General features: G+C 35.1%; 2 long non-coding RNA genes across 6 annotated transcripts in view; one reads left to right on the forward strand and one right to left on the reverse strand.

The window, feature by feature from the left end:
- The window catches only part of LOC138311352 (uncharacterized), a 172,612-nt gene that overhangs the window by 81,367 nt on the left and 77,205 nt on the right, over positions 1 to 14,040 (reverse strand). The gene's annotated exons all lie outside the window — the stretch shown is intronic.
- Positions 7,149 to 14,040, forward strand: part of LOC138311355 (uncharacterized) — a 35,101-nt gene continuing 28,209 nt past the window's right edge. The window contains exon 1 of the long non-coding RNA XR_011206612.1: positions 7,149 to 7,343. This is a non-coding gene — a long non-coding RNA (uncharacterized lncRNA). The remainder of the gene's footprint in view (positions 7,344 to 14,040) is intronic.

Genomic DNA, 14,040 nt, shown 5'->3' on the forward strand with positions numbered 1-14,040 from the left:
GAGATTTTCAAATACAATTAATCAATATCTGTAGCAAGTTGCCAGGTGCAAATTTTGTAAAAAAAATTACAGTTCTAACTTTAGCAGATTTTTTTATTCGGGGATTTTAAGAAATGGCCCATTTGGCGGCCATTTTGAAATTGTGTCTTTTTTTCGCTTTGAGTAAAGCCAAAGTTTTACCATTTTTTACTGAAATTGTTTTTACTTAAATCATCACTGCACCAGCATTTTTAGCTGTATCGAGCTAATTTTTGCTGTAAATCTTTACTTGGCTCGTGATAATTAAAATATTGAGCATTAATGTGTGAAATGATTCACTTTTTTCACTTTATTTTTACATTTAATGGTAATTTGAACACCTTTATTTTTTACTCTAAAATACTGAAAAATAACAAATATTTAAGTGGGGCAAAAAAGTCAGCACATGGACCCCCCATTTTTCTGCCTGATTTTGAAAGAACAACCCTTTCCCTATTGATATGCAAAATATAAACAAAAGTTTAATACCAGAACTTTTTCTATTAAGGGTTAGATTTTGCAAAAATGGCTGAAAATGGTGCATTTTGTAGCTCAAAATTAAGGGGTAGGGGTAGCATATGTTGTTATTCTGAGAAAAAATATTAGTCTTATTAATCAAAACTGGTATATTTTAAAAGAAGACTACTGGAAAATAAATTCTACAAACATTAATACATATGAAACACCTCATTAGGAAATTATGGTTTTAATCTCCTCTTTCCAAAAATCTATATGAGAAAAAAAAGTTTAATACAAGAAAATTTCGACATCTTAGAGGAGTACATTTTTAACTATCAAAATCCAAGATGGCCGCCGGTCGGCAATCTTGTTGACCGATCAGTCGCAAAATGCAATATGCACAACTATAGTCCTAGGGGAACTTACATATGAAATTTGAGAAAGATTCCTTCAGTACTTCCTGAGAAATAACGGTAACAAACCTTGACTATCAAAATCCAAGATGGCCGACGGTCGGCCATCTTGTTGACCGATCGGTCCCAAAATGCAATATGCACAACTAGGGTCCTAGGGGAACCTACATATGAAATTTGAGAAAGATTTCTTCAGTACTTTCCGCGGAAAAGCGGTAACAATCTTTAACTATCAAAATCCAAGATGGCTGCCTAGCGGCCATCTTGTTAAGTGATTGGTCCCAATATGCAATATGCATAACTAGACCTCTAGGGGAACCTACATATGGAATTTGAGAAAGATTTCTTCAGTACTTTCCGCGGAAAAGCAGTAACAATCTTTAACTATCAAAATCCAAGATGGCTGCCTAGCGGCCATCTTGTTGACCGATTGGTCCCAAAATGCAATATGCATAACTAGACCTCTAGGGGAACCTACATATGGAATTTGAGAAAGATTTCTTCAGTGCTTTCCGAGAAATAGCGGTAACAAACTTTAACTATCAAAATCCAAGATGGCCGCCTGTCGGCCATCTTGTTGACTGATCGGTCCCAAAATGCAATATGCACAACTAGGGTTCTAGGGGAATCTACAAATGAAATTTGAGAAAGATTCCTTCAGTACTTTCCGCAGAATAGTGGTAACAATCTTTGACTATCAAAATCCAAGATGGCTGCCTGGCGGCCATCTTGTTGACCGATTCACAGGGACCTGGCACGATTTTTTTAAACTAACAGTATACATATATATATATATTATAGTATCAAGGGTATGAAATCCGCAGTAGAGAAAAACGGACCTATTTTTTTAAAACCGTGATTACAGTTGGTAGTAGACTAAAGGTTACACCCTTGTGCACACGGAGTGCACTACGTTTAGACTACAGGTAGACACGGAGTGCACGAGGTTTAGACTACAGGTAGACACGGAGTGCACGAGGTTTAGACTACAGGTAGACACGGAGTGCACAAGATTTAGACTACAGGTAGACACGGAGTGCACAAGATTTAGACTACAGGTAGACACGGAGTGCACTACGTGTGAACACGGTGTCCACTACAGGTGGACATCGTGTCCAGGTACATTGAGACCTAGACAGACAAGGTGATGTGTTACAGTTAGGGATCGGGGAAGAATAAGTTCTTCAATTTGAAATAATACATAATTATAATTTTTAAGTGTTTATTTTTTTTTTAATTACAACATCTACAATTTAATGTACAGTATATATAACTATATAATACAATATGTTTTAGTATACATGAATAAAACCTTTTCACTGCAAAAGTAATAAAGATTGATTTATATTCATTAAGTATATGTCTATTTAATATTATATCAGTAGTTTCCATTTCTTATCTTAAATTGTCTATATTACGTTTTCAAAAGTAAATGTTTTATGGGTAAATATATATATCATTTACATCAAGCATTTTTCACAAGTCAAAAACAACTTTGAATTGCAGCAAAAACCAGTCCTAATGTGCTTTTGAAACACTTTTTCTTTTATAATAAGCTAATCAGTAATACAATCATATACCGGGTAATACATAGCTTTTAAACAAAAAGATTTGGTGCCTATCAATCAGTTGTCTAGCGATACCCTTGTAGATCGTCTTTCATTAAAATATATACACTTTTATAAATATTTTTCTTGCTATTTTAAGTTCTAAAAGTATTGTACGTAAAAAAAAAACTTAATTACATACGATGGCTTTAGCAAACGGCCATTTTGAACTGATATCCAAAAACGTGATTATGCACAACATGAAACCTAATGGGGGTAACATATGTGAAATTTGTTTGAAATTTTCACCTTCATTCTTTTGGAAAAATGCAAATTTAACAATAATCTTTAAACTAAAAATACATTCAAAAAAGGCATGGATTTTTCAAAAAATTAACATATACGAAACAGTTATAACCAAAGGATCATTCCAAATTTTAATATCATTAAACTGTAAGGGAAATTAAAATATGTATATTGAAATTCCCTTCAATAAACTTTGTTGAAAATTTCTATTGAATAACAATTAATTTTAAATACAAAAAATCCTCATTATTAGTTGAAAAGATATTTAACTGGCAAATTTTTTGTTACCTTCATCGTGTGTTATGCACAAAACTAGCATCCATGGTAAACCTAATATGAAATTTGAGAAAAGATCCCATTCAGTACTTTCTGAGAAATAATAGCGATGGTAACAAACTTTATGTTTAAAATCCAGATGGCTGCCTGGCGGCCTATCTTGTTTAACCGATTATTGGTCCCAAAATGCAATATGCACAACTAGGGCCTAGGGGGAAACTACATATGAAATTTGAGAACGATCCCTTTAGGTACATTTCTGAGAAATAGCGGGATTTAACAATTTCACTTTAAGTATTTAAAATCCAAGATGGCTGCCTTGGACGGCCAATCTTGTTACCGGATTGGTCCCAAAATGCAATATGCACAAAAACTAGGGGCCCTAGGGGAACCTACATATGAAAAATTTGAGAAAGATTCCCTTCAGTACTTTATGAGAAAATAGCGATAACAAACTTTAAGTATCAAAAATTCCAAGATGGCTGCCTATGCGGCCATTCTTGTTAAACCGATTGGTTCCCAAAATGCAATATGCATACAACTAGTTTGCCCTAGGGGATCCTTACATATGGAAAAATTTGAGAAAGATTTCCCTTCAGTGCTTTCTGAGAAATAGCGATTAACAAAGAAATTGATTGAACGGACGGATCGGAACGGAAGGGCACTATGGACGGTATAAGGTCGAGGACGGACTTCACGGATTTTTCAAGAAAATTGTAGCGCTAGGAAGTCTTGAATAGCCCATGAAACTTGATGAAAAATTGATGATTGCAGTGGGCTATAAAAAAAGTGAACGTCAATATTGAACATTTATGGGCAAAAATCATGCAGAAGTGAAATCCACTTTCAAACTATATGACGTCAGGCTCCACTAAATTGGTGGCTGTTAGTGTGCTACTACAATGTACCCAAATACAGCTTGTTTTGATTCTTAATTACCGGTACACACCAATAAGTTTATGATCCCAACCCCGCAAGTTATCTTGACCGTAATATTGCGTCATGGTCCAATAATTATAACTTGTCAAACATACAGGTAAGCCACAGTATCCAGCTATACAGGTTGCCTCAAGGTGGACCATCGATAGATGGCCAGAGGGCAGAATCGTTACCTTCTGTGTTTGCACGGCTTTATGAGAATGGGGGCAGTATCCTTATATAATATGTGATTTTAGAATTGTTTCTATGGAAGTTTGTTAAGACAAACAAATATACTTTACCGTTTAAAAATCACATATGTTTCATGAGTTTGAAACACATAAGTACCATTCTTCTTAGATACATGTACATGCTTGTTGTAGAGCCTGGGTAACATGTACACCCGGTTTTCCTGGGGGGGGGGGGGGGGGGGCAGGCGTTGAAGTGTGGAGCTGACGGTAGCTGTACAATGCGTAAATAATGCATGTCTGTCACAACCTTGAATTAACCAATAATACATATATATATTATAATCAAAATTAATGTAGATTAGGAACTTATTCAACATTGTAACATGGTATTTTATATACATAGTCATGATAATCAGGTTTCTGATATATGTAAAAAACCAGTGTAAAAAAAAATTAAATTAATGAAAAGATATTGGATGAAATATGGTATTCCAATAATCTTGAAATAAATGTTTTAGTTAACTATACACTTGGTATTTAGATTATTTTTAATTTTAATATATAAAGCTTCATTAGCAAATAAATTAAAATGCACTACTAGTTAAAACACATATCCCTATTGACTAGCATTGTTGTATAACTGTACGTATTTGTGTGATGAGTACAATGTATGTATGTAGAGAGGCTGCCACCTAAGTACATGCATGCTATAAATGGACCTCCTGGGGTTGGGATAAGGTACTACATGTATACAGGTGTTGTTAGTCTGTGATACACTTGACTGAACATATTGAAGGGTGCCCAAAGAAGGCCCCAGGCCCCTGGTCCCACTCTGGCCAATGTTAGGTAATTTAGATTATCATACCCGTGTGGTTGATGGAACAGTATGAAGTCCAAGTGACCATGGCAACTGCAGTCCTAGCCTAGGGGTCTACCTTTCGAGCAGGCAAATTTAAGTGAACAATATACTACATGTATGGATCATACATTAATATATATATTTGTTATCATATAACTCACGCGGTTTGTAAAAGAAGGTCAAAATAAGGATATTGTCAAATTATCAAGGTTTCTAGAATTAAAATAATTATGACAAATTCAGAATCTAATCAACAACTATGAATCTACAGTTTAACTGGGTAGAAGTTGGATTTATTTTGATTCTGTCTGTTTGTTATCAGACATGTGACCTACATTTTAGCGATCGGTCCTTTGAACATAAACAGTGTTGATGCTAACGAGCAGCCACATGCCCGATAATAAATTTTTGCTTTCTTAAGCCAGTGCTTACAGGTTTCTCAATCGATTGAGTGTAAATAAAGTGTAATTTCTAATGCCGATTTTTAACGTCTATGAACGATTTCTCATTTTTCCAATGCTTTGCAACGCGCCAGGTTCCATGTAGCAAATGTATACGTATTATACAAACTATTTCGCGCACCTTGCCGTTTAGAAAACTATATTCCAAACATACATAGTTAAACATTTTATGAAGAATTTAATTTGTTTATGTTTATATGTCCTTGCTTTTATTATGCCCATCAATATATTCTTTTTAATCAAAATAATTTGCCGATCAAAATATCTCTTTGGCGACGATTTGCTTATACTAAAAATCTTACTCCACGCAAGGTTCATCACTTTATGCGTACGAAAAAGAATTTCATCTTTAAACTACTTATCACTAGCTAAGAAAAACAGTTTTTACTGGGAACTATCCATTGATGAGACATAACCGGTATGTGGTTTACCGTACGCAGTTAATTTGCAACGCAGTTAATTTGCTTTTATAAATTCTATAATTAACGTCCTTATTTATAAATTAAATTGTTTGATAATATATATTGATACATTTTACTTTATATGTATCTATTCAAATAAACATTGCAGTACAAATGATTTCCAGTAATTAACGGCAATTTTTATGTTGCAATGAATATTATGTTTCTGATCGCAATAACTATTTCTATCTGTCAAAGTCCATATAGACTGCAGAATCAATACATATTTTCTCATATTTCTGTGGCACATCATCTAGTCTGTCTGTGGTCTGGATGTAGTGGACATTTTACCTGGACACGATGTCCACCTGTAGTGGACACCGTGTTCACACGTAGTGCACTCCGTGTCTACCTGTAGTCTAAATCTTGTGCACTCCGTGTCTACCTGTAGTCTAAATCTTGTGCACTCCGTGTCTACCTGTAGTCTAAACCTCGTGCACTCCGTGTCTACCTGTAGTCTAAACCTCGTGCACTCCGTGTCCACTCGTAGTTCACACCGTGTGCACAATGTGTAACCTTTAGTCTACTACCAACTGTATTTTAATAAATCGGTAATATACAACATTGACTGATATCTTACCTTAAAGAGAAATAATTTATCTTTCCATTGAGGGCTTGATGAACAAAATTGGCCAAGTATTGACGAAGTTATGGCTTGATGAATCGGGAAATTTATGAAAAATATGCCAGGTAGACATTTCCCTGTCCGGTCTAAATGTCGTCTCGGCTCTATGGGCACCTCAAAAACCAAGCCAAAATCACAAAATTTACGCTTGTGGTGGTAAACAGTACCCATACACAATCTCCTTTGGAGGTGTCATGACCCGTACTTTGTAGAAATCGTGACTACATTATGCAAAATTATGTAATGTTGTGCTAATGTGTAAACTCGAGAAGCGTTCCGAAGAACAAATGAACATGGTGGTGACGGTTAAAGTAAGTGTGCTACACGATGTTTAAATGGAGTTTCTACAAAGTACGGGTCATGACACCTCCAAAGGAGATTGTGGATGAACACAGTTATGGGTACTGTTTACCACCACAAGCGTAGATTTTGTGATTTTGACTTGGTTTTTTAGCATGTCAACATTTCAGCTTCATACCGGTAGGAATTAAAGTTTGGTAAAAAAAACTAACCTATATGTTAGTTTTTTTTTATCTATATACCATCCATTTGCTCAATACAGCCTTTTGAAATTTCCGATTGAAAAAACTGTGTGTCTCTAGCCGCCATGTTGATATGTGTGTAGTAGCCTACATTTGTTTTCTCGGCGTTGATTGGTCAATTAATTTTCGAGAGCCAATCAACGCCGAGAAAACAAATCTACTGCTCACATACTTACATGGCGGCTAGAGACATAAATTTTTCAATCGGAAATTTCAAAGGGCTACGTCATGCAAATGGATGGTATTTAGACATGGACTTACTAACCGGTAAGTTTTTTTTCTACCAAACTTTCATTCGTATGACGTTGAAGTGTTGACATGCATTGGTTTTTGAGCTACCCATTAGGGCGTGTTTATCGGAGGACATCAGTGTCCGACCAGTTGAAATCTGGCTGTTTTCCGATGTTTCTGGATACCTAGTGACATTTATACCGCATGATTTGTATTGTATCATATACCAAATTAAAGATAAATTATCTGACTGTCGATTGAGAGTATTCCTATTGTAATATTCTATACGGTTGGTTAATAACCATACTTTTTTTTTCTGAAATTGGGTAGTGTTATAGGCCTATATGACCGGCCGAGTTATAGAACTTGACCCAGTATGATACTTATAACACCTGTGGTTGACATACCACTTGCTGGGAATGGAATCATCCAAATGTTTGTTGGTCAGATTTAGTATGAATTTCATGAAGGGGAAGGAAGAGTCATTTTTAGATCAGGTGTTTCTTCAATTTACAAAAGCAGCGATTGACAATGAGGTTTCAATGTTTCAAAAAATCAAGAATCTTATAGTATTTTTCATATTTTGAAGGGAAATGGTGATTTTTTTTTTATCATAGTCTAAAGTATAAAATAGTCCAAACTGTTATTTAACCTTAAGGTAAAAAGATTTATTTACCTTAAGGGCAAAAGATTTATTTACCTTAAGGATAAACAAGTTTTTGACCTTAACGGCAAAATCATTTTTTGACCTTAAGGTCAAAAGAGTTACTTACCTTATAGTTAAAAGGTTTTTGACCATAAGGTTAAAAAAAGTTTTTTGACCTTAAGGGCAAAGGATTGATTTACCTTAACAGCAAAAACCGTTTGTTTACCTTAAAGGGACAATTCAGTCTAAGAGAACATTAAAATTTGTACATATATGTGACGGCGACTGACAAAATGGGCCCAGATGCGGCGATTATGACGTCAGAATAAATGACGTTATAAAGTTACGCACATTTTTACCGACGTCACCACGTGTATTTGCGGAAACTCTCAATAAACGACGGTTCATTAAGCCCGCATTTGATGTGTAAATTTAACTACCTGTACCATATCAATACATAATATGAAGAGTAGACTGGTGAGTGTCAGGTGATCAGTATATACATGTAGGTACTTTCTAGCAAAATATAAATAAAATAAATAAATATAGCTGTGAATAGACATTAGAAAAAAAAAATATTGAAATTGTTTTTCTCTTCATTAGTAGAGATGACAATCAAAGAACAAAGATAAGAGTGAAAAAAACCTGATTTATCTCAATCAGTAGTTAATGGCAGTTATTCGACTGAAACTGTAATATGCAACAAATTATGGGATCCAGACACAATATTTATAAATAAATTTAAGACAGTTCAACATTTTTTGATCGTATCTAGCAGGGGTGTACAATTCCACTAGCCCGACGTCCGGGGCTAGTGAATTTCAGGTCAGGCTAGTGTAGCTACTGTTGTAGCGGAAAAGATATCACCTTCTGACTGACTTTTAAGTGCAGTCAGAAGGTAATATCTTTTCCGCTACAACAGTAGCTAGGCTAGTGGCTTCACGATCATTACTAGCCTGTGGGCTAGTGGAAATTTCCTGATAAAAATATATCTTTACATTGAAATTTAGTTGTAAATCAGCAGTTTAGCCTTTTATTGCTCAGAAAGAACCTCAGAATGATGTTTTGACCAGTAATCATCCAAAAATGTTTTTTGACAAAGTGTTTTGAGCTCTAGATAAAATTAAAAGGTTTTTGACCATAAGGTTAAAAAAATCATTTTTGACCTTATATGGCAAAGGATTGATTTACCTTAACAGCAAAAACCGTTTTTTAAGATAAATAAGGACAATTCAGTCAGCATAATATGCAAATATTTTGAAGACAACATATAGTGACGGCGACTGAAAAAATGGGCCCAGATTTTAGTCGATTATGACGTCGTTTAGAAATGACGTTATAAAGTTAAACATTTTTTTGACTCACCACGTTGTATTTTATAAATATCAAATTCAGTCACAATATTCAACGGTTTAAAGCCCGCATTTGATGTGTAAATTTAACAATACCTGTACCATATCAATACAGTCAATAATATGAGTTTTAGAGAGAGTGAGTGTCAGGTGATCAGTATAATACATGTAGGGTACTTTCTAGCAAAATATAAATAAAATGCAAATATAAATACTGTTAATAGACATTAGAAAAAAAAATATTGAAATTGTTTTTCTCTTCATTAGTTTAGATGACAATAAAGAACAAAGATAAAAGTAGAAAAAAACCTGATTTATCTCAATCAGTAGTAAAATAATGCAGTTATTCGACTGAAACTGTAATATGCAACAAAGCATGGGATCCAGACACAATTTTTATAAAAAAATTTATGACAGTTCAAACATAACATTTTTGATAAATTTAGATCAGATGTATCTAGCAATATTGTTTCTCCACGGATATTCTGAAAATTTCACAGGCTTTGCTCTTTCATAAGTTAATAATATTTTGCAATATTTCGTAATATATTTAAAATAAAAGATCGAAAATAAAAGCCGTAAAAGTCACTGAAATTATACCGAATACATTGATATACATGTAGCAACACAATTTCACGACGTGCGGAAACTTAAAATGCAAACAACGGGATGTTGTTTAAAAGCAGAATAAAGGCATGAAAATTGTGTTAGATATTCATATTCCTTCTGAGGAACAAGGATGCAGATTACATCATCCGATAATACAGGTGTTTAGCTCTATAATTATTCTTTTCCTTGCATGTTTACATATGTAATTCTCAGTAGAGAAGTAGAGAAAGGGAGAGAGAGAGAGAGAGAGGGGGGGGGGGGGAATGAGAGATAGAGAAGAGATTCTTAAGTTAGTTTTGATTCGTGTAGAAAGATGATGTCGATTTTTCTTGTAGAACTTTGCGACGATGATAATAAAGGTCCCGGTGAACATCTTGTAACGATTCCTGTGACAGTTACTATACAGTTTTTATAAGTGGACGTCCGTATAGTTCAGTACGTATTACTTGTGGTCATAACCCCTTCCGATTAAAACTTATGATGTACTCCCAGCATTGGATTTTAGCCATTTTTGCTTGGCCTCGGGCCCGGGCACCAGGACATGGGCAGGCCGGTGGTCGGGGCTAATCTACAGACCACTCAGCATCACAGACGTACCCGAAGAGACATCGGGACGTACCCGAAGAGAGTTAGTTAAAATCTCTCTGGTGTCCCGTAGAATTTCATAATCGGCCACATATCCTTCACATATTCGTTTAAGCATCGTCCGATATCCGGCCAGGCCTGGTACAACTATCCTTCGTTGTCCGTAAGATACTCGGGTAATGATAATTGGCCCATTAGCAGTATATATTTCAATTCAATTCAATTCAATTCAATTTTATTGCTTCTTACATCCACAAAAAATGGATCGATAGCAAAACATACATGTATATAACACACAGTAGATCAAAGCAACAACTTATCAAGCCAGCTTTCCTCAGTTCAAATGACTTTGAAAGAAAGAGGCCTAAATCCTGTAGAAGTTTTAGATCATTAGAAGACAAGAGTCGTATAAAATTTTCAAAATCTGTTAGATGGTGGTTAATTATATCTTTATGACTATTAAAGAAAATTGTTCTCATAGTAGAGTTAACGGAACACTTAAAAAATGAAAGTGAATGTTTGGTCGATATTCACTGGCCTTCGCCTCCACCACCCCCCACCCCTTCTCCGTCTCTCCCACCAAAATTCTCTTGGAAACGGAGCCCGTATGATTGCCCCGCACGGGCCTGCCTTTTTATGTAAAATTTAGGCCAGAGTGTTGTGTTTTTTTTATGTTTTGCGTTCTTTGGACTTTTCTCCAAAAACCCTACCAGCCAGCAAGCAGAAAAAAACAAACACGATCAAAAACAAACACGGAGCCCACACGCATTTGCAACTTTGCGGATAGCTTCAATTTTAACCAGATTTTGTCTCTTGCAAGTGGTAGACATAGACATTATTTCATTAAATAATTTCCTTGTCAGTGATGTCATTGATATGAAGAACAGAATTGACATGCAACACAACATATTTCAAACATTAAAAACTTATTCTAAGAAGAATTGTCCCGATTGATAGTGTATGCGGTGAAAAATTGTTGTTTTCCATGGTGTCTGTTGTAATTCTATCTATTAAATGCATGTTTGTTCATATAATTTAGCCTTTCTAAAAAAAACGTATAATAATAGCCGATTTATACATTGTAATTGTAACTATGTTTTCTGTACATTTATTCATTCATACATATGTACACACTAATGAACGATCAGTGACAAACAATTTTTCAAAGTATATCACTTGAACTTTTAGATCCATCCTCTGCATTGTCATTCTTTGCAAGTCTTTCATCATTAACCCAAGCTATAGTGATCCGTCTACTACCACAACTACTCATCATCGCTATACAGTCTGTTAGAATCAAAACTATAACATAATAGTTAACTATTTGGGGAGGTTTAATTAGGCCATAGTTGTGTTTTTCTGTTTTTTTGACGATGTCGCTTACACTATCTTGACTAAGAAACAGTAGGTGCACAACATACATGTACGTGTGTCCAATCAGCGGATGTCTTTGTTCCATTCAAAAGAATAGATATGGATTTTTAATATTATATCTGCATTATTATAGAATAAATATTAATATCCTAAAGAAGTATTTTCCCCCCCCCCCCCCCCCACCCACCCCCCCCCCCCCCACCCCCCCAGCAGATTTTTAATAATTTAACATGAAATAATCCTTAGCCTCCGGTTTACACTTACCTTGCGATTGAGATATTCTAGTATATACTGTTTTATCCGTCAACGCCATGATGCCAAATGTATTAACTTTAGAAACTTTTCATTTTTTTATAGATCTTGGAAGTTTGAACTCCAAAGAACTCACCAACCATATCAAAACCCCACTAACAAATTAATACATACAGTTTATGACATCAAGAGGCCCGAGTCATTTTTCGAGGAAAGAAACGCATATTGATCAGCGAGTTTTTACCCAAAACAGCTTTTGTTCTTTAAAAATATCTTTGTAAAGAAATTGTATACTCGGGCACTGCCCGAAAAAGAAACTGCGAATATGTTTGGTTTGCATATCTATGGAGATGCCTATGCGATATGCGTTATCGTTTTCATTATTCTAAATGACCAATAGACATACGACCTAACATTTGACATCTTATTCAGCCGTCCTCACTGCCGTCATATTGTCAGAAACCTGTAAAGATCGAAAAACTTCCTGCATCACAATTTCGATTGCTAGATTTCCTTTCTCGTGGTCCCTTGCGGCGGCCTTGAGCGATTGCGTAGGATTTGTTGTATTCCGCTGTGAGGCCAAGCGTTGAGGACTGCATGCTTGCAACAGTTGACTTAATTAGGAAACCGGAAACTGGCATATTTCCGGAAATTTTATTGTTCGGACGACTCATTACGATATCTTAAAAATAATAACTTGTGTTTGTTTTTGCCCTCACAATAGCACAAAACATACCCGCACGCGGACGCAATAAACAGAATAAAAACACAACTATGGGTCTTAAGTCTGAAACATGTAAAACGGAGTACTGTCCCGAATGTAAAACAAATGGCCAAAAACCAGCGTTACACCCTATTCTACGGCACATACCGAACCTTATCAGTGATGACCAAAATCATTATTTTCGATGATATTTATTGACAGTACCTGTGGTTCAGGGGAGTTGTGAAGGACGAACATGAATGATATGATACATTAGTAGAGATTTTTGTGAGGATGCCCGCACACTCAACCCCATCTGGTCTAGTTTAATCTTCACTAGTCAATGCTGGGACACAACATCATAGTGTTGAAACATTATTTCTCAGCATCATCTATACCAGCAATCCTAGTAATTTAAATGTCTTACTGAAAGTCTATATGTTGAAAAATGACACTATTTAAGAAAACTTCAGGGAGTTTGATAATTAAGTTACAATTTTAATATCAATTCTTGTATCTCTGTGTACCGAGAGTGTCCCATAGATTGATAGTTTAGGGGGTCCTTTATCATTCAAGATAAAATAACAGCGAAACTTGATCTAGAGCCCAATATACCCTTATATAGTTATTTTATTAGAAACTTTGGGTGCTGTCGTTTAAATTGATATAAAACTGTTACTTATTCTCAGACCCCCGCTGTTTTGAACATCATGTTTTTGCGTCTTTTTTCTTTTCAATCGTGCTTATATTGCCACACATATCTAGAGACCCCTGTGTCTTACATCTTATTTTGCTTTTACATATATATAAAATAGCGAACATAAAGTAGAAGTGGTCTTCTAAAAACTAGGTTTCCTTCTTGAGTTTATCTAGCAGATATATGAGAAAGGAAAACGGTCTGAAATGTAAAATGCGATTCACTAGTTTTTGAAAATTCGATCACTCCATCCAATGCCCACAGGTTTTTGTTTTACATGTGCCATATTGGGTCAGTAGTTACTAAATTTCAGTATGGCATGTACATTGATGAATAGTAGATCAGTGTCTGTATCTATCTACATGATATAAACACAAAAAAATTCTGGTATTCAGCAATTTTAAGGCCCCACTACCTTTGTGAAACAAAAATAAAGTTTCTTAAAAACAATAATACATATTCGAAAAGTATATAAATGGTCTAAGAGGATGTTTATAAACACCGATCAAATGCGA

Source organism: Argopecten irradians, unplaced genomic scaffold (genome assembly GCF_041381155.1).
Source record: "Argopecten irradians isolate NY unplaced genomic scaffold, Ai_NY scaffold_0018, whole genome shotgun sequence".
NCBI lineage: Eukaryota > Metazoa > Mollusca > Bivalvia > Pectinida > Pectinidae > Argopecten > Argopecten irradians.